Genomic DNA, 20,000 nt, shown 5'->3' on the forward strand with positions numbered 1-20,000 from the left:
ACTGCTCTAGCACTCTATATGAGCCGTAGTAGTATACAGATCGTTGAAAAGGAGATAAAGTGCTCAGTGTCTCGCTGTATTGATATCCATAGGATGAACATTTAAATAAAGCATTCTTTTTTAAAAAGTCTAAATGAAAAAACCTAACAACTGGTTCATAGTGCAACTGCGAGGTTTTCCTCCTGCTGCACCTTTCAAACCTTGTTACTCTCAATTTCCATTTCAGCACTGAATGGTCTCATAGGTCCCAGCTTCTGGCCTTGGGCATAAATCCTATATTCTCAAAGTGAAGAAGCACACCAACTTAACTTATCCTACGAGTGCACCTCATGGGGTGCACTGTAGGCAGTACTAAATCTCCTTCTTTTAACGTGCTTTTTTCCCATTTGTATGGGGTAAGCACGATGCCTTCTTTTGAAGGACTTTGGTTTGGCTTTGGGGTAGACCAAGGTCTCGATCGGCTGCCCTGCCTGTCATCGCTTAGACGCTGGTAGCGTATGTACATGTATTGTGCCAGTCACCAGCGCACTTTCTCCCAGCACCGAGGAGTTGTTGTGCGGTTAGGTCGACAGTCGAGACGTGTGAGGTGTCTGTTATGTTTTTAGATGTTGGAGTGGCTTTGTTTATGTGTGTATTAGTCTGTAACACCCATTTGCTTTTAAGCAAACCTATCTGTTGATTACATAAATAATCCCGGGTTGTCTACACGGATAGCAGTGTCTGCCCCTCTGACCGGTCAGCTGCTGATTTGAAGCAACGCCACAGACCTCTATGAAGTCCGAAGCTGCTGTTCTAACCGACTTGGCCATTGAGGCTCTGTAGGCATTACTAAATTTCCCTGACAAACTTAGGTTATTGCATATTTAACGTTAACTAGTATATTAACGGACTAAAGTGAAGCTTAAGTCGAACCTGCCCGATAATCTCGCAAAGATATTATTATACCGAAAATCATTATTTTTTTGGTATTGTAATCCCGAATCTCCCCTAGAATTCGAAAAATGCACTGATTTTGTATACGCAAAATTATCATTCAGAAATAATATTGTGGAGATATGATTTAATGATATATACAGAAGCATTAGTGGTGACATCTCGTCGAATTTCTCGAGGTCTCCAGCAAAAATGAGTCCAGACAAGTTCTCCAGACTCAGCAAAGGTGACGAAGGCATTCAAGCTCTGGTTCCCCAAGGGTGGTGGACTCCTGTCCCGCTGATGTCGTCGTTAACCGAATTTCGTCTACTATCCATTTCAGGGACCGCGAGTCATCGTTTTTCTTACGAATCCTTCAAATTAATTATTTGATCGAAATGGTACTTTGACTTCCCCTCCTCATCCCTCCCTCAACCCACTTTCCTGGCATCCCCATCTCCGCCCCCCCTTTCTTGTCTATGGGGGATAGTGGACGTTTGATTGCGTAGATTAGTCCTGCTGACTCATGCGACTTTGCCTTGAAAAGTCAAGAGTCAATGCCTTAACTAACACCATTTGACAATGCACTATATTACCAAAAATTAGTGGGAGGTGTCTTGTACACTGTGTCAAAGTACCATTTCGATCAAATAATTAGTTTGAAAGATATTTGAGAAAAACGATGACTCGCGGAACCTGAAAAGGATAGCAGCTATGTCCATAATTACTAGGTTTCAGAGGCCGGTGGCGATGAAGTTCTCGGAAAAGTTGATTTTCAAACAGACGACCAAATTGCAACAAATGTGAATACGGTAGCAGAATATAGAATAGAATATAGAATTTTGGCTTAAGGCCAAGCGCTGGGACCTACGAGGTCATTCAGCGCTGAAACGGAAACTGACAGGAAAAAGGCTTGAAAGGCGTAACAGGAGGAAAACCTTGCAGTTGCACTATGAAACAATTGTTAGGAGAGGTTGTATAGTAAGACGGAAGAAAGACAATATGAACGGAGGCACAGTGAAAGAAATGAAAGGGGTTGTGATCACGCATCCAAACTATACGATAGTCTCCAGAAGTCTCATGGACCCGGTGAATGATTGCAGAGTTGATCATTTCGAAATGAGAAGTAAAAATAATTTCTAAAGTGACCTAAAACAACAGCTCGGTAAGTAGCAGGAATAGCCTTCAGTGCAGAATACTTTGCAGACATGTCCCTAACAAAATAAAAAAAACAGATACCGTTGTTTACTCACGACAACAAAAAAAGAATTTCTTTCTGCTTAGCCTCTCGACTGTTTACTACCACATCCTTAGATAGTATCAGCGGACCATGAAGCTGTTTCGACCGATCGCAGATAAAAACATGATGCGCTCACCAAAATTTATACTGACGTAATAAGTAGTATAAAAATCATAAATCTGTGAGTCAACAATACTCATTGTTCTCATAAATTGTGATAAACAATGTACACTCAGTTATAATTTGTCATAATATAATAGTCTAAGGAGGGAAAAAACGGGTTATTTCACGCTCTTAAACACTGCCTGTGGACAGACATTAATCGTCGACAAGAGGATGCCTTTTGAAGCTGGCGAAGTAAGCACTCTTCAGCTATCTTGGCACGGGGAATTCAAGCGGGTTATAACTGATAGAAAGTCGTTGCTGATCGTTACTTTCGCAAACAGAGCCTTTATAACACTTCCAGCATTTCTGATATCATGTTGCAAATGTACTGTGGAAAATTATCATACGAAATAGATAATAAAAAGCTCGATAAGAAATTTGAGTAACACGTACTTGATTTATAGTGTGTGTGTGTATTATATAATATATATAATATATATATATATATATATATATATATATATATATATATATATATATATATATATATATATATATGTGTGTGTGTGTGTGTGTGTGTGTGTGTGTGTGTGTGTGTGTATAATACACACATATATATATAAATATATATATATATATATATATATATATATATGCATAATATACATTAATATATGTATATACATATTTACATGTATGTATATATATATATATATATATATATATATATATATATATATATATATGTATGTATGTATGTATGTATAGAAATAATCAACTCACAATGAAGTGTGAAACAGAAATAAATTTGTGATCCTGACGTGAGTCAGAAATTTATATTTACATATATATATATTATATATAATATATATATGTATATATTAGCTAGAAAACATGGCAATTGTGACACATTCACAATAAGTAATTTATTACAAGTTTAACACGACCTACTCAGACCGTACTAATGAAATGTCTTTAACAGCCGTTCTATTCAGATGTAAGGCCCCTCGATAAAAGCAATAAGATTTAAGATAAAAGCTCCCTGCTGCAGGAATATATAACCCGTGAGATTGATGAAAATTTCATTCAGAGTGGGATTTCCATCTAAATATATAGGTGTATACACATATATATGTATTATATATATACACATACATACATTCATACATATACACACACACGCATATATATATATATATATATATATGTGTGTGTGTGTGTGTATACAGTACGCGTGCGTGTATGTATGTATGTATGTATGTATGTGTATAAATTTTTTTTAAAATAATGAAACAACAGGCCATTATGTGTCCCAGTAACAAAGAACCCCCGATAATACTGTGATAAAAACTGCTGTAACATTAAAATTAGAATATTATAAATTAGTGTGAACACTGGATAGAATCGTTTGTTAAAATACAATTTTGTGTGCGCGCGTGTGTGTTTGCTTATTAAGCGGCAAACAGATTATCTCCAATGACAGTAATGCGACAGTATGTGATTTGTGTCGCAGACACCAATCGAGTTTTCTGTACAGCGAAAATAGATTTATCTTAAGGTGGTCTCGGTATAATGCTCTATGAGCCGCAGTCTGTGAATCTTTAACCACGGTCCGGTAGTGGCCTGTCCTATATTGTTTCCAGACGCACGATTATGGCTAAATTTAACTGCTGATGCTACAGGGCTGCAATTTGGGATGTTTGATGATTGGAGGGTGGGTGATCCGCATCCCAATTTGCAGCCCTCTAGCCTCAGTAGTTTTTAAGATCTGAGGGCGGACTGACAGACAAAGCCGGCGCAATAGTTTTCTTTTACAGAAAGCTAAAAATTGTGCGCAGCACTGAGGAAGCCTTTCTGAATGTTCTCGAGGCCACGCTTAATGAATCCCGAATATGGCGGGTGAAGCATCGGGTAATAAGGGCAACAGGGATATTTCACCACCGGCAGCTTAGTAATTATCGAGTCTACAATAACGTTCGTTTCATGCACGGAAATCTGACCTGCTCTCTCAATATTCCTGCATCATTTACAGAACGAAAATTAAATGCCAACATTAAAAAAAAAAAAAAAAAAAAGGAATAATTACATTAATCAACAAACCCGTTCCGTTGCCTTCCCGCACTATATGTTCCCAACAACCGAGGCTCAGAGCCCAAAGAGAAAAAGTTACCGCCCAAGTAATTCCCCAAACTTTAGGGCCCGTATTAATTCCTTTCCCGTAGAAAAAGAGAGAGAGAGAGAGATAAAAAAGGTAACCCTTCGACAGCGCCCCCGACCACAGCAGCAGCAGCGCCGGTCTCTATGGAGTAACACCTTTTTAGGATGATCAGTCGCCATTTTCTCCTCTTATCGCTTCCGATATGGTATTGAGCACAACCTTTTTGGTATGAGAAGGAGTAGGGAAGCTGATAGATAGTACACGTGATAATACAACGGAATGGAAAGGAAGTTAGAAGAAAGAGGAGGAGAAGAAACTGGTAGCAAGACCATAGAATCCAACAAAGAAAGAAAGTCAATGGGAAGCATGAAAAAGGATAAGAGATAAAAAGAAAAGAAGTAGAGTCAAATCTGGCCGTACAAAGGAGAAGAGACAAAACGAAGCGAGGGAGGGGTGAGAGGATGTCTCATGAACCGTTTCGGTTACAATGGAGTAAGGATTACCTCGTCGAGGCCCTCCTGTTTTGATGAGTAATTTTTAGATAGCAATGATTGCTCACGTCCAGTGTTTTTTTTTTTTATTTCTCCCCCCTCCCCATCCTAGTCCCCGTAGGGAGGTAGTGTCGTCAGTGTACCTCATGTGGTGCGCTGTAGGCATTACTTAAGGGTCCTTGCAGCTTCCCTTCGGCCCCTAGCTGCAACCTATTTCATTCCTTTTAATGTACCGCCGTTCATATTGTCTTTCTTCTATCTGACCTACCACCCTCTCCAACAACTGTTTCATACTGCAACTGCAAGGTTTTCCTCCTGTTACACCCTTCAAACCTTCTTGCAGTTAATTTCACTCTCAGCGCTGAATGACCTCAAAGGTCCCAGCGCTTGGCCTTTAGCCTAAATAGTATATGCTATTCTCTATCCTAGCTGATAACCACAACAGTCGACTCCCTGCTTGTGGTGACAAAGGCTTACTGGATTTCAAGGAACACGCCCATTCTTTCATTCTCGTCCGCGCTTACCACTGAGCAACTAGGCCAGAGAGAGAGAGAGAGAGAGAGAGAGAGAGAGAGAGAGAGAGAGAGAGAGAGAGAGATAATACAAAAGTACATACTTTAGAGAAAATGGGGACCACAAATAAAGCAGGAGAGCTCTTCAATATTCAGGAGTTCAACCCAAGTTTGTTCCCTACTGTGCGCTCACAGACCCAACACGTAGTACCTAAATAAAGTTAATCGGTCTCCCAGGGCGTGCTGTCTTTTTATCACAATATATGAAATTGCCCGTGAGGGAACCACCGGAAAACGCTCAATAAAAGCTATTTACAGATATGTGGGCATGATTCTGCCCGTATATATATAAAAAAAATCCTTTTTCTTTTTAGGAGTGGCAATGTCATTTGTTGTTATTCAAAATGAGCCCCCCCAAAAAATCCTTATTTTTGTAGGAGTGTCAATATCATTTATTAATTTTCAAAATAAGCATACGTGAAAACTTATTAATTTTGACGCTTTGTCGTGCTTAGCCTGTATTTTAAAATAGGTTACTCACAAACTGCACGAAATCTCGGGTTTAAAACTTAATAATGCCAAATTCTCTCTCTCTCTTTTTTTTTTTTTTTTTTTTTTTTTTTTTTTTTTTCAAAAATCTTATGGAAATGGGGACAATGGTGAAAAACTTTTTGAGCCACCAAATGCAAACGCAGGCATTTATATTCGTAAACGAATAAAGTGCTGCCAAATGTCCTCAAGCGCTGGCATCTCCCTTTGAGCCAGATAAACACGAAATCAGGAATTTCACTGAAATCTAAAGGAGGCAGTTCGAAAGGGAAGGTCGGCATTTCTCTGGGAATGAAAATTTTGTTTGAGCTTCCATTCCTCTCTTCGCCATTACTCTCAAATACTTAGGGTCAAATTTCACATCTGCTCAAACCGTCTCAAAATATCGTCATTGGCATAAAGAAATATTAATCCAAAATTTGTTAACCGTACTCACTACAGCCTCGCATATTCACTGTACTTAAAGAAGTTTCATATGTGAAAACACTGAATGGGATATCAGAATACGAACTGCTCACAATATGCAGCGAAAGCTCACCTCTAGATTAACTGCTAAGCCAGTTTCCAAATCTCTTGACGACATTCCAAAGTCTAATAGTAAATGCTTTGGCAGTTGATATAGTTTTGGGGTAGTAAGAATGTGTCTCAGTACCGTATACAGTAAATATGATTGCTTTGGCAATGCCGTCACATATTACATTGTTAAAAGACAAAATATAAGAATCCAGTCATTACCAACGGTGACAATACAAGGTAAATGTCTTTACACCTCATTGTTATCTTTGTTATCCCCTCTCTTTCCTTTTTTTTTCGTGAAACCGTTACTAAAATCAAATACCGATGCAATTGTTCTCCTGGTAATATAGCTTGTAAAATGTCATGATTCGTTTTTCAACATATGATTGAAGCCTCGAAGTCTGGAGAATTTTTTGACAGAAACTATATATATATATATATATATATATATATATATATATATATATATATATATATATATATATACATATATATATGTGTATATATATATATATATATATATATATATATATATATATATATATATATACACATATACTGTGTATATATATATATATATATATATATATATATATATATATATATATATATATATATATATACACATATATATACATATACTCATGTGTGTGTGTATATATATATATACATATATATATATATATATATATATATATATATATATATATATATATATATATATATATATATCCAGACTTTGTCATCATAATGCTGTCTGCCTAAGGTAACACGTCCAAAACATTTTAAAAGAATTCAATGCTTTCTTCTCGATGTCTGCGTAAACGTCACCCCATCTCGGAAAATTATTTTCACACTGAGAAAAAGTTCCTTTATATTTTTGTACAAAATATCTACAGAAACTTGGAGATCTTTTAGCGGCCGCATGCCTTGAACTATACCTGGCCAAGATGTCATATCTTGCCCATAAAGGACAGATTGATGGCTCCGAGCGCGAACAAACAATAAGCATGGAAAATTTCTGTGCGTGTCTGCCCACCCCACAGGAGGATAAGACCAGATGATGACCTTAAAAGGTGGCCCCAGTGTTAAACTGTCACTTATCAAATTTGGAAAATAATCATTAACTTACCTGAATGTGACTTCACACCTTATCAACCTATGAGCATCAATTAATTATACTTATAAAGAATCTCGGGCCATTCATGACCCTGAAATAATATTTTTTTATATAAAAAAAAACAGAAATCGTAGTCAGTTTCGCCCGCGCGCCCGCATGGAAGGTAGGTGGCAATAAATAACTTTATTACCCCCATAATCTTAAACCTAGCCTTCTAAAATTCCGCAGATATCGCAGGATTCTCCTCCATGATCCAGACTTAGAAACAAATGAAGTATTATATCTTCTCTCTCTCTCTCTCTCTCTCTCTCTCTCTCTCTCTCTCTCTCTCTCTCTACACAGACACAGACACACACACACACACACACACACACACACACACACACACACATATATATATATATATATATATATATATATGCACTTAACGTAATTGTGAGGTAAATAAATATGGCAACCAGTAACCGTCATCCTTTTGTTTTCATGCCGGGGTGACAGTAATACGGATAGCGTTGACTGTCTCGATAATTGGCATATATGGAATGTAATACCCTTTTCAGTAGGTGGTGAAGGCTACCACGAATAACAGCAAAAGGACCACCTTTATGCCAAGGAGAGAGAGAGAGAGAAGGGTCCTTTTATTTAAAGGGAAGGAAGTCGATGACTGGAATCCTGACAGATGGGATCTGAAAACGTGACTGACACACAGGACAGGGGCTTTGCAGTCCTTTTCGAAAGCCACCCGAGGATTAGAAATGGGCGACGTCTCACTTTGCTTCTTTCAAGCAATCTCGATGACATGTCAGGCGTCACTGTACAGACTACTTGCAAATGCAACTGATATTTGCCTTACGTAATCTTGCAATCTCGCGGGAGGACGATGCGTAACACAGATGTTTACATGTCTGCATTACGTTCGTATTTTTAAGAACGTCAGAAGCCGTGTAAAAAATGAAAAAGAAACAGGAATGTGCTCCTTCATGTCCTGTACAGACTTCTCTCTGACAATGATAAACGCATATCAGTCCGTATTGAGCCACACGATGATATCAGCTATCGTTAACCAAAAAACATATTCAAAAAGTTAAAACTTATTGGAGTTTAGCACAAGTACATGAAAGAAAAACATAGCCACACAAAAACATGTGCACATGCTGTATATGAATGTATAACTGGAAAATATTATGAAATAAACAGGAACACGAAGTTCTCACCATTTGAAAATGATTCGATTTTTAAGTAAGACTCTATTCTACACGGGGCTGCAGAAAACGGTCATTGAGCGTAAATACGTCAAATATTGTCTGTTTTATAAAGAGAAAAAGATGCAATAAATATTCTTTGATGATATTTCCATCAGGAAACTCGCCAGTTCTGTACAGAGGCCTGACTGCACGTCGACGTTTATTTAGAAAAGAGGGCAATTTCCTCGAGAGCTTAATGACAAGGAGGTCGCTTTTAATCGATCGTAATTTCTCTGAAAGCAATCTCATGATCAGAATCGAGCCCAATTCTGTGCTACCTTCTTCAGATGAACGCAGAGGCCGCGAGGCGCCGGCCAGCTTAAAGCTAAACTAGTCAGCCATTACGAAGTGTTTTATGGCGCCATTAATCTCGCAGTCTTTCACACCTGGAACGAATTACCTGTGGCCTCAAGTCGAACTTTCTACTCATTATGAATTGCGAATCAAAGAGGCGCATAAAGCATTAGAAAATCCACGCATCTATTTGGTCGCCGACTAAGAGCACACGTAAATGTCAAGAAACACGAGAGAGGGATTGATGAATTTCAGTGTTCTGCAGCACGGAGATTCCAACTTGAAAACATAGCAGCAGTAAAACGCATCATGAAAATGTGAATTGTTTTAATCGAAGAACAAGACTGTTCGTTAAACAAACAACCACCCAAACTCTCCCCCCGCCCACCATCCCCCTTTCCTTGTATTACAAAGTAGCTTTTCTTGAGCAAGACCCAAAGCCCTCAGCAACGTCCTTGAAAGGGATCAGCTAAAACAGGATCCCCACAATGCACTCAGCCTTACAGTTAATTAGTTAATTTGTTAATCAAGGTGGGAGCTGTTAGTATCTCCTGCCCCGCGGTCTAAGAAAAAAAAAAGGCATTAAAAGTCAGCCAAGGTTTCTACTGCTAACAACGTGTAAGCTCTTAAATTTCTAAATATACATCTAAAACGAGAGAGATAATTTGATGCACCTAGATCTAATTCAAGATAATCAATATAACTACTGAACGCTTTGCCAGTAAACAGTTTATTCTTACTCTAGCCAGAGAAAAAAACCACAAAATAAAAATCTATTCCAAACATTGTATTCAGTTAAGCGCTATTCAGGGGAAATCAGTATGTAAACCGCCACAACTGCAAAGTGGCAGTTTACATACTAATAGAAAGAAACCGTACTATTAAGAAAAATGATGAGTTCTCACAGTCGCCCACCACAGCCTCTCCCTATCTCTATTGGGGCTCTTAAAGACGATTAACATCAGCCAAACAAGGTATCTGGCAAAGAACATCTTTAAAGCATGGTGGAAATATAGGATGCCTCAAAGGAAGTGTGGCCTGATACAGGGAGATTGTCGGACTACTTCTGCAAAGGGAATTCTTCTGGGAATACGTTCGTACTAAGAGGATTACTGTACAGCGCTCTTTTGCCTTTTATTTTTTTTTTCCTCTTTTTTTTTGGTGGTAAAATGTGAGGGAGGTATTATCAGATATATAGTGTTCGGTTTCTTTTACATTTTGGTAACGCCATGTATTATGATAATTGGCAATGTTTTTGTTTATATCTGTGTTTATTTATAGTAATTTAGAGTAAACATACATGATTTTCTGAAAGGTCATAATTATGCATAGTGAAAGTGTTTATATCAGAATTTGGGTGGCAATATATATATATATATATATATATATATATATATATATATATATATATATATATATATATATATATATATATATATATATATATTATATGTGTGTGTGTGTGATGTGTTTATGTATGTGTAAGTTTACATATATATATATATATATATATATATATATATATATATATATATATATATATATATATATATATATATATATATATATATATACATATACATATATATATATGTATATGTATAAGTTGTAGGTCCCGTTGCTAGGTAACCAAATTGGTTCTTAGCCACGTAAAATAAATCTAATCCTTCTGGCCAGCTCCCTAGGAGCTGTTAATCAGCTCAGTGGTCTCGTTAAACTAAGGTATACTTGACTTTTTGTATATATATATATATATATATATATATATATATATATATATATATATATATATATATATATATGTCACTCATTAAAAACTACTGATTTCTCGAACTTACAGCGCGCTAATTTTCGTCCAATGGTAATTTTAGCATAATAAACCACCCATGCTTACACTCATTTCAAAATGACCGTCGCTTTTGCATTTCGTCTGTGGATTCAGGCAAAAGAAAAAACAAACAAACAAATTGGTATTAACAACACCAAGTTATGTGGTTTGCTTTATGCGCATAACGCAGTTTTTTTTTTTCATCACAAAAAACAGTAACATAATCAAAGACTAAATACCTTTCTCCACTTGAAAATGCCAGACACTCTGAAAGACGGAAATGGTTGCCGAATTTGTTACTTTTTCTGGCAACAAAGAAAAAAGTTGGTCGAACAAAATACGCGATAACGAAAAAAGAGGCGACTACCAACCAATGTTTTCAGCAGAACAAACAAGGGGGAGGGGGTGGGGGAAGAAAATTCCAACACAGAATTCTTCGCTAACGAGAGCAATTCCTTACTCTAAGCCAAAACAGCTTCAACGGAAACTCGTTGAAATTTCTGCTGAACTCCACAATCAAAGAGAATTAACGAGCACTCTCCAAGTAGTTAATCAGGTTATCTAAACACCTCAACAACTCCCGCTAACCACGTTCTCTCTCTCTCTCTCTCTCTCTCTCTCTCTCTCTCTCTCTCTCTCTCTCTCTCTCATCGCAGGTAGTGTTTCAAAGTTTTACTAGCATTCTGACAATACTGGGAACATGACTGAAGTTAATAAAGGTCTTCATTATAAGTACAGTTTGTTCTCCGTTTCCTCTCTTTATAACTCGGATGGGGTGATGAGATTCTCTAAAACATTCAAACATTAATGGGATACCTAAGTGGGCACCATTATTATGGGCTTATGAGTGGAAGGTTTCATTACTAGATGAAATATGTAGAAGACTATTTGAGAAGGCGAAAAGCCAACAGTTAAAGCAGAGTATGGAACTGAAGAAACTCTTTGAAGATGGTAACTGGACGAAAGCATAAGGCTGTGGTGAGTTTGTCTAGTAAAATGCTGGTGAAGAAGCTGCGTGGGCTTTACGATACGGCTTGGCGTTTGTTACTTCAACTGTGCCAACAGCTTTGTCCACAGCGTCAATCTTTATTTCCTTCGGAAAATTTAGAGGCCTTCCACACAAGCTGTTTGATATTGCAGAGGGACCTGAGTATTTATCACGACAACGTCCTCGTGACAATAATTTCCCGAACTCCTTGGCTGACCTGAGAAGTGATGAGATATTCACATCACTAAGCTCAATAAAGTAAATACAATAGTAATAATGGATATCTTGACTTATCTCTCAAAAATGGAAGATTTATCAAACGACAGCAGTACATACAAGAAATAGAATGGCAACTGAGTCATTCAGATAAAAAAAAATAGTAAGCCCTATAATTGCAGTTGCTCTGTAGTCTCTGTACCATATTAATTTTCAATATCTCCTATAATAAGAACTGTCTCAGGCACCCATCATTAGACGTAACGGAAAAATTATGACATATCATGATCAGTCCCTACTCTTTATTATAATAAGGTTTGATGCATGTTCTTTATTTAAAAAAAGTGCCTACTGAATCGGTAAAAGTAATTAACCATATAGGGTTTACCATGAACAGTCAGCCATATTATATAATTGATTAAATTGTGTACATGTGATTGTAAGTTCATTTTACCGGAAAATTCTGCAAACAAACTTTAAGTCTGGTAATGGGTAGCCCTCCGTCGCTGGTTCTTTTAAATTTAAATGCAGAATTCTTCAATTAACTGTACCATGGTTCCTATATGTAGATGAAACTTCGGATTTTGTAGCTAAAGACGTAGATGTTAACAGCCTCTTAGGAAATTTAAACTAACAAGTTCCCTCTGTCAAATTCGTGCTTTCCCTTTTTAGACATTTCTTAGACGTGAACCTTCTAGGTGCAAATCTAGTTGATGCAGAAAAGCAACTAATAATTTAGCTTATTTATATTATTTTCCAGAACGTCATAGCAATATGAAAATCTGCGTATTCCCCTCAATGTTCCAGAATTCATTAATAACGAAAAACCGAACATGAGAGAAAGAGGTAGGAACGTGATATCTAACTCATAGTTTGCTACTTGCTACAATAAAGCTGTGAAGACATCGCATGAAAAATGACAGGAAACCAAATTACCGAGGAAAACTTTTTATTTGCCATATTTCATCGGCTTTCAGACAATAAAATTAATATTCAAAATATTTCATGAGAATGTAACCTTTTTATATAAATGCATTGTAAAATATGCCTAAAAGAAACTGTCCTCAGCACTGCAGTAACATTGTTTAGAAAATCCTAAATATGAAATGAGATTAATTGTATTTGATCCAGATCAGTAAGGAATTAAAAGTCAGCATTAATCACTCATAACTAGCCAAAAGAATAATGTTTTCCTTGTACACCTGAGTGAAGAATCAGAAAGAACAGATCGGTCGTTGGTAATATAATAACAAGGTTAATAGTATTGTCTCCAGAAATATCACAGAATCTCCATTAATGCTGATCATCAATGAAAATTATTATATTAATTTAAACCAAAGTGTTTGTACTCTTGCACAAGGTGTTCGTAGGAGACTTAAAAGAGAAAATTCTGCAGAAATATCATAGAATCTCCATTAATGCAGATCATCAATAAAATTATATTAATTTAAATCAAAGTGTTTGTACTCTTGCACTAGGTGTTCGTAGGAGACTTAAAAGAGAAAATTCTGCAGAAATATCATAGAATCTCCATTAATGCAGATCATCAATAAAAATTATATTAATTTAAATCAAAGTGTTTGTACTCTTGCACTAGGTGTTCGTAGGAGACTTAAAAGAGAAAATTCTGCAGAAATATCATAGAATCTCCATTAATGCAGATCGTCAACGAAAATGATTATATTAATTTAAACCAAAGTGTTTGTACTCTTGCACTAGGTGTTCGTAGGAGACTTAAAATAGAAAATTCTGATTATCACTAAATCTTTTTATCATCCTTGGCCTCTCCTTGGTTAGCCCAATACCCGAGTTAATCTAAGACAGCAACTGCTCTGTTGAAGATCAACCTAAAACGGAACACTATTTGTGTACGGTAAACTGGTTTTATATTCCTTTAATCTTAACTGCCCTTTTCTTTCTGAAAACTGTCTGTCTGTCCGCTCTTTTTTCTGTCCGCCCTCAGATCTTAAAAACGACTGAGGTTAGAGGGCTGCAAATCGATATGTTGATCATCCACCCTCCAATCATCAAACATGCCAAATTGCAGCTTTCTAGCCTCCTCAGTAGTTTTTATTTCGTATAAGGTTAAAGTTAGCCATAATCGTGCTTCTGACAACGATATAGGATAGGCTACCACCGGGCCTTGCTTAAAGTTTCATGGGCCGCGGCGCATACAGCATTATACCGAGACCACCGAAAGATAGATCTGTTTTCGGTGGCCTTGATTATACGCTGCACAGAAAATTCGACTGCGCCGAAGAAACTTGGGCGTATTTCCTACTTGTTTTTGTAAAACCTGGTTTTCTTTTCATTGTACGTAGTTTACTTAAAATGGAATGGTACAAAGGCAGAAGATTTTGCTATCCGATTGTCATATACACTGTTTACACACAAAAACACACACATATATATGTGTGTGTATATGTGTATATGTGTATATATACGTGTATATTGGCCCCTGTTGAGTCGGTAGTTGTAGGCTAGCACTTTGCTAGGCCCGAGTTCGAGTCTTCGGCCGGCCAATGAAGAATTAGAGGAATTTATTTCTGGTAGAAATTCATTTCGCCATAATGTGGTTCGGATTCCACAATAAGCTGTAGATCCCGTTGCTAAGTAACCAATTGGCTCTTAGCCATGTAAAATAAGTCTAACTTTTGGGCCAGCCATAGGAAAGCTGTTAATCAGCTCAGTGGTCTGCTAAAACTACAGTATACTTTTTTTATACATGTATATATATATATATATATATATATATATATATATATATATATATATATATATATATCCTCACTTTTAGATTTGCAGTCGTCCAGGGGACAACAGTCACTGCCGCATTCATAGTTCAGCTGCAGAGTCGTGAATGAACTCGTGGGGCAGAAAGCTCCACAACATGCATTGCCTCGTACACGTACACATGCAGGTCATCAGCAACAAGTCTAAACCGCTATACTCACTGCGCGTGCACTCTGCTGTTCCTGGATTCTAAGTACCTTCCTTTTAACTACCTCTTTCACTTCATTTATCCAGAACTTTACAGGTCTTTCTCTCCTCCTTCCTCATAACACTAAATAATTTGAGACTCTTCACTAACCTATTGTTCTCCATTCTTTTCACATAACTAGACCATCCCAAAGCACTCTGATCCATATATATAAATATATATATTTATAATATAATATAATATAATATATATATGTATATATGTACTGTATATATACATACTGTACACACACATACATATATACATACATACATACATACATACATATATATATATATATATATATATATACACACACATATATACTGTACACACACATATATATATGCATAAATATATATATATATATATATATATATATATATATATATATATATATATATATATATATATATATTACACATATACACACACAAAAATATTATTCATCCCTAACAGGATGGCTCCTGGGAAGCAACAACACAATGTTCATTCCCAAATTCCTAACTTAACAAAATATATATAGCTGTGTAGAAATATATATAAATAGATAGATATGGAAGACAAGAAATGCTTATGGTCATACATAGTATACAGCCAGATTGTTAGAATGATCACGGATCATGGGAGTTAAGTGAATTTCAAAGATGTTTTGCTTCCTTTCAATGCTGCATTTAATAATACACATCACTCGAGCACCGCTGACTCCTTTGTAGTTGAGCGTCCTGGAACATTAATCGCCTTTATACTTAAGAGAACTGACCGTAAACTTGCAGTGGGGGACGTTCTTACCTCGCTACCGAACCCTTTATGCTTTTTTGGTTTTCTCTAAAAGAAAACTACTGTAAATACTGAGGCTAGAGGGCTGCAAATTGGTGCGTTGATCACCCACCTTCTAATCATCAAACATACCAAATTGCAGCCCTCTAGCCTCAATAGTTTTTATTTTAAAGGTTAAAGTTAGCCATGATCGTGCGTATGGCACCGCTATAGGTGCCAACAACACAGGCCACCACCGGGCCGTGGCTGAAATTTTCAGGGGCCGCGGCTCATATAGCATTATACGCTGTACAGAAAACATTTTTTACTTTTTATTTATTTTTTTTTTTGGAGACATGTGCGACCCATGTCGCATAAGTACCTTGGCATGAACTTGAAATACTTTTTCAGTAATTAACTCCACAACCTTGCTAGGTATTTTGGAAATTATTTTCAAGAATTCAAACCGTTTTTCTCGGTCTTCTGTTTGTCTGAAAGCGTATCAAATGACAAAGAGAGAGAAAGAAAAATACTGCACTGCGTCAATTTCCAATTTACCCTTAAATGGTTGGTGCAGATGAGCACAGAGATAAAAATAATGCTGATATATCATGTACTTGATTCGAGATATCACGAAACCTTTAAACTGCTATATAACAAGCTCATGTATAACAAATGAAATATTTTGCCAAAAAAGGTATTGCAAATGCTTCTGAGTCTTCTCTTCTTTAACACAAAGCTTACAACACTCTGCAAGTGTGCATATCTCTATAGCAAACAGAAGGACCTAGTCGTCGGAAAAAAGGTTACCTTAAAATCCACCACCTTCATCAGAGGCATCTCTGTTAAATAAATGTACCTCGCTGTCGAGCTTCTCAGTTCCAGAGGTCCTTTATTCCTCACACCGTTGGACTGTGAAACCGCCCCCCAGAGGATGTCGTGCAGTTGAAACTTTAGAAGTTCAAGTTAAAATTGCGATGCAGTGGTACCCTAATACTATTCTTCTTGCATTTTAATACATTTTTATCTATTTACCTATATTAATTTTTTTTTTTTTTCGTTTTTAATAAGTGGGACCTCTTTCTGTATTTCCATTTACTTCCTCTTACTTCTTCCTAACACCATATTCTTTGGAAGCTTGAATTTCAAGTCAGTGGCCCCTTTGGTGGGCTTGTTCCACATGAATAGGTTTCATCTACTGAATAATAATAATAATAATAATAATAATGATAATAATAATAATAATAATAATACTCTGGTATTACCTTCATCATCATGATGCTTGGACGCCAAACAATCGTAAATGCGAATTCTCTTCAAAGACACACACAAATTCATTCTGTCTGGAAAATGTCGCAGTTTATTTACTATTGATACCGTCTGGCTTCGTTTAGCATGGAAAGATGGAAATGGTCACGCTTACAAATTTACTTTTGGTGTACCGTGTGTCATTCGAAAGTGTACACTAAAACATTTCTGGAAAATCTGTTGCCTTCTAACTCATAAAATTCCCATAACTTCCTAAAGTCTTTAATGAAGTTAAATGATGACAGTTAAGAAAATGATACAAAAATAAATAAAAGAAACAAAACGTGGAGACAAATATCAGTATTATAAGAAATAAAAGCTACCGATTATAGTTTAACCTAACAATTTGCAGGCCATCATAAAACCAAAACTGCATGCCATTGCCGTCAAATCTCGGGGCTGATCTTTGAAAGCAGAATATTCTGTAAGTATTTGGATTTTAACTGATGTTAGCAATTTAAATCCCGGAATATTTTGCTTCGTGGGCCCTAAAATGCAAAATCAGTGTGTCTCCAGCCTCTCTCTTATTCCATTCCCTTCCATCGGAATTTCTTTCCATTCCCTTTCCATCGGAATTCCTTTCCATTCCCTTTCCATCGGAATTCCTTTCCATTCCCTTTCCATCGGAATTCTTTTCCATTCCCTTTCCATCGTAATTCTTTTCCATTCCCTTTCCATCGGAATTCCTTTCCATTACCTTTCCATCGGAATTCCTTTCCATTCCCTTTCCATCGTAATTCTTTTCCATTCCCTTTCCATCGGAATTCCTTTCCATTCCCTTTCCATCGGAATTCCTTTCCATTCCCTTTCCATCGGAATTCCTTTCCATCGGAATTCCTTCTCAGCCGTGTAGTCTGTATCTTCGGTGCAGCCAAAATTTATGGCTGTGGAAGTGATAATGACAAACACAATCTGTTTTATTACTTCATGCTCGAGAACTGCCTCTTTTCTCTCTCTCACCTATATTAAAATTCTTTGGACGTACCTATACTACCTAATGCCTGTTTGTCACTGATAATGATAGCTCTTCCTTTATCAGACCTAAGAATTATATATATGTGTATGTGTCTTTAAGGATATTTACGTCTGGATTCGTGAAGAGATTCAAGCTTGCCGTCCCAAATCGTTTGTAGCATTTCATGGTGTTGGACATTAGCTTTAAAATTTGGATGAATTTATCCACCAAAGGGTCATCTCACAAGTTTAAAATACACAGACTGTAAACCTAAGGATTTAAATATATAATCTCCATGCATGAACAATGCTTGGGTGGTACCAAAATTTATTTTCCTTTTCGTGAGAGCAATGAAACTGAATTGCAATCGATGGAGGTTATACTCTCATCACTTCACATTAAATTCATCTTTTGTTTTTCCTTTTCGGGAAAAATGCTTATTGTCGTTCGGACTTAATAATTGTGTAACTCCTAAAAGATCAAAATTCAAGTTTCTCTTGGGTTTGGAATTCACGTGTTACAAACTTTTGAATTATCCTTTAGTGGACGAATTCAATCCAGATTTGAAGACTTTAGTGTCTAACACCCTAAAATTCAACAGACAGTCAGAGAGGACAAGTTTTAATCTTTTACAGATCAGGCGTTGAGACATAAAAAACGAATATCATAATCTGCAAGACAAATTAAGAATGGGATGTCGTTATTATGGACAAACAGGAAATACTCAGCAAAGATAGACGGCATTCTACATGATTCCCCAAATTCTATACTGCCCTAAAATGGGCAACTGCAGCATCTGCAAAATTTTCGAAATTGAGATATGCCACCTATTGGGCTCGTGAAACACTTAATACACAAGTTACTGCAGTTTCAGAATGATTCTTTGATGCTTTCTACGAAGGGGGGCCCATTTGCAGTACCTGCAAAATCAGTAGTAAGGCAAGGGAGTATCTACCACTTTTCTCAGTTTTGTATTTTTGCAGATACTGCAGTCTTCCATTTTAGGGCAGTATACATTCTGCATGATTCAGAATCCGGGCAAATTCGAACATGTTAAGTATTTGTTGCTTATTTAGTTGTTTGAAATCAAAGCGGAGCAGTGACAAATTAAAAACCACTTGATTCTATGAGTAAATGCGTGGAATTTAAAGTAGTAAAAAAAAAAAGGTACAGAGGTGGAATACAGCACTGCTTTTCGACCCAGCAGATGCGGATTTTACATGAGACCCACCGAACACAAGCGTGTAAGAGATTCTTATCCGAATGTAAACTTGGACCAAAGGAGCCTCAAGATCACAGAGCGGCACCTCCTCTGATACCTCAAGAAATACCAATGGGATCTCTCTTGCAGCCGCAGAATCTCGCGAGAATTATTCGGAAACTTAAAATGTCCTTATTTATTTAATTTGTACCTTGAGAATGCATTTTCGTTAAATTAATTCACCGGCGAGGATTTCTCGCACCCATATTTACCACGACACGCAAGATGTGATAAGGGCGAGGTGAAAATAAAAGTAGGGCCTATTTAAGGAATTTCAAATCAGATACAACCTCAAGAAGTGCAACTATGGGAATTTTGTTAATACTCGAAAACCGTTTTAAATTTGATAAAATAGAGTACATTAAGTACATAACACTAGAACCGTTAACTTAAAAAGAAACAGGGTATACGAGAAAAAAGAAAACTGTGGCAACCGACAATTTCAATGTAATAATGAAAATAATTAAAACCACCTAAAAACACGAATGAGGCCCGAATAACCTACACAACAGAAGAACATTAAACAGTGGTTCTCAAGGCCTTATCCTCGGTATTCCTTAATCT

At 36.7% G+C, this 20,000-nt stretch overlaps 1 protein-coding gene and 1 long non-coding RNA gene across 2 annotated transcripts in view; one reads left to right on the forward strand and one right to left on the reverse strand.

Moving 5' to 3' along the window:
- Window positions 1–20,000, forward strand: part of LOC136852284 (uncharacterized) — a 249,767-nt gene that overhangs the window by 33,108 nt on the left and 196,659 nt on the right. The gene's annotated exons all lie outside the window — the stretch shown is intronic.
- LOC136852283 (netrin-1-like) overlaps window positions 1–20,000 on the reverse strand; it is a 117,007-nt gene that overhangs the window by 29,251 nt on the left and 67,756 nt on the right. The gene's annotated exons all lie outside the window — the stretch shown is intronic.

This window comes from Macrobrachium rosenbergii, chromosome 25, assembly GCF_040412425.1.
Source record: "Macrobrachium rosenbergii isolate ZJJX-2024 chromosome 25, ASM4041242v1, whole genome shotgun sequence".
Taxonomy (NCBI): domain Eukaryota; kingdom Metazoa; phylum Arthropoda; class Malacostraca; order Decapoda; family Palaemonidae; genus Macrobrachium; species Macrobrachium rosenbergii.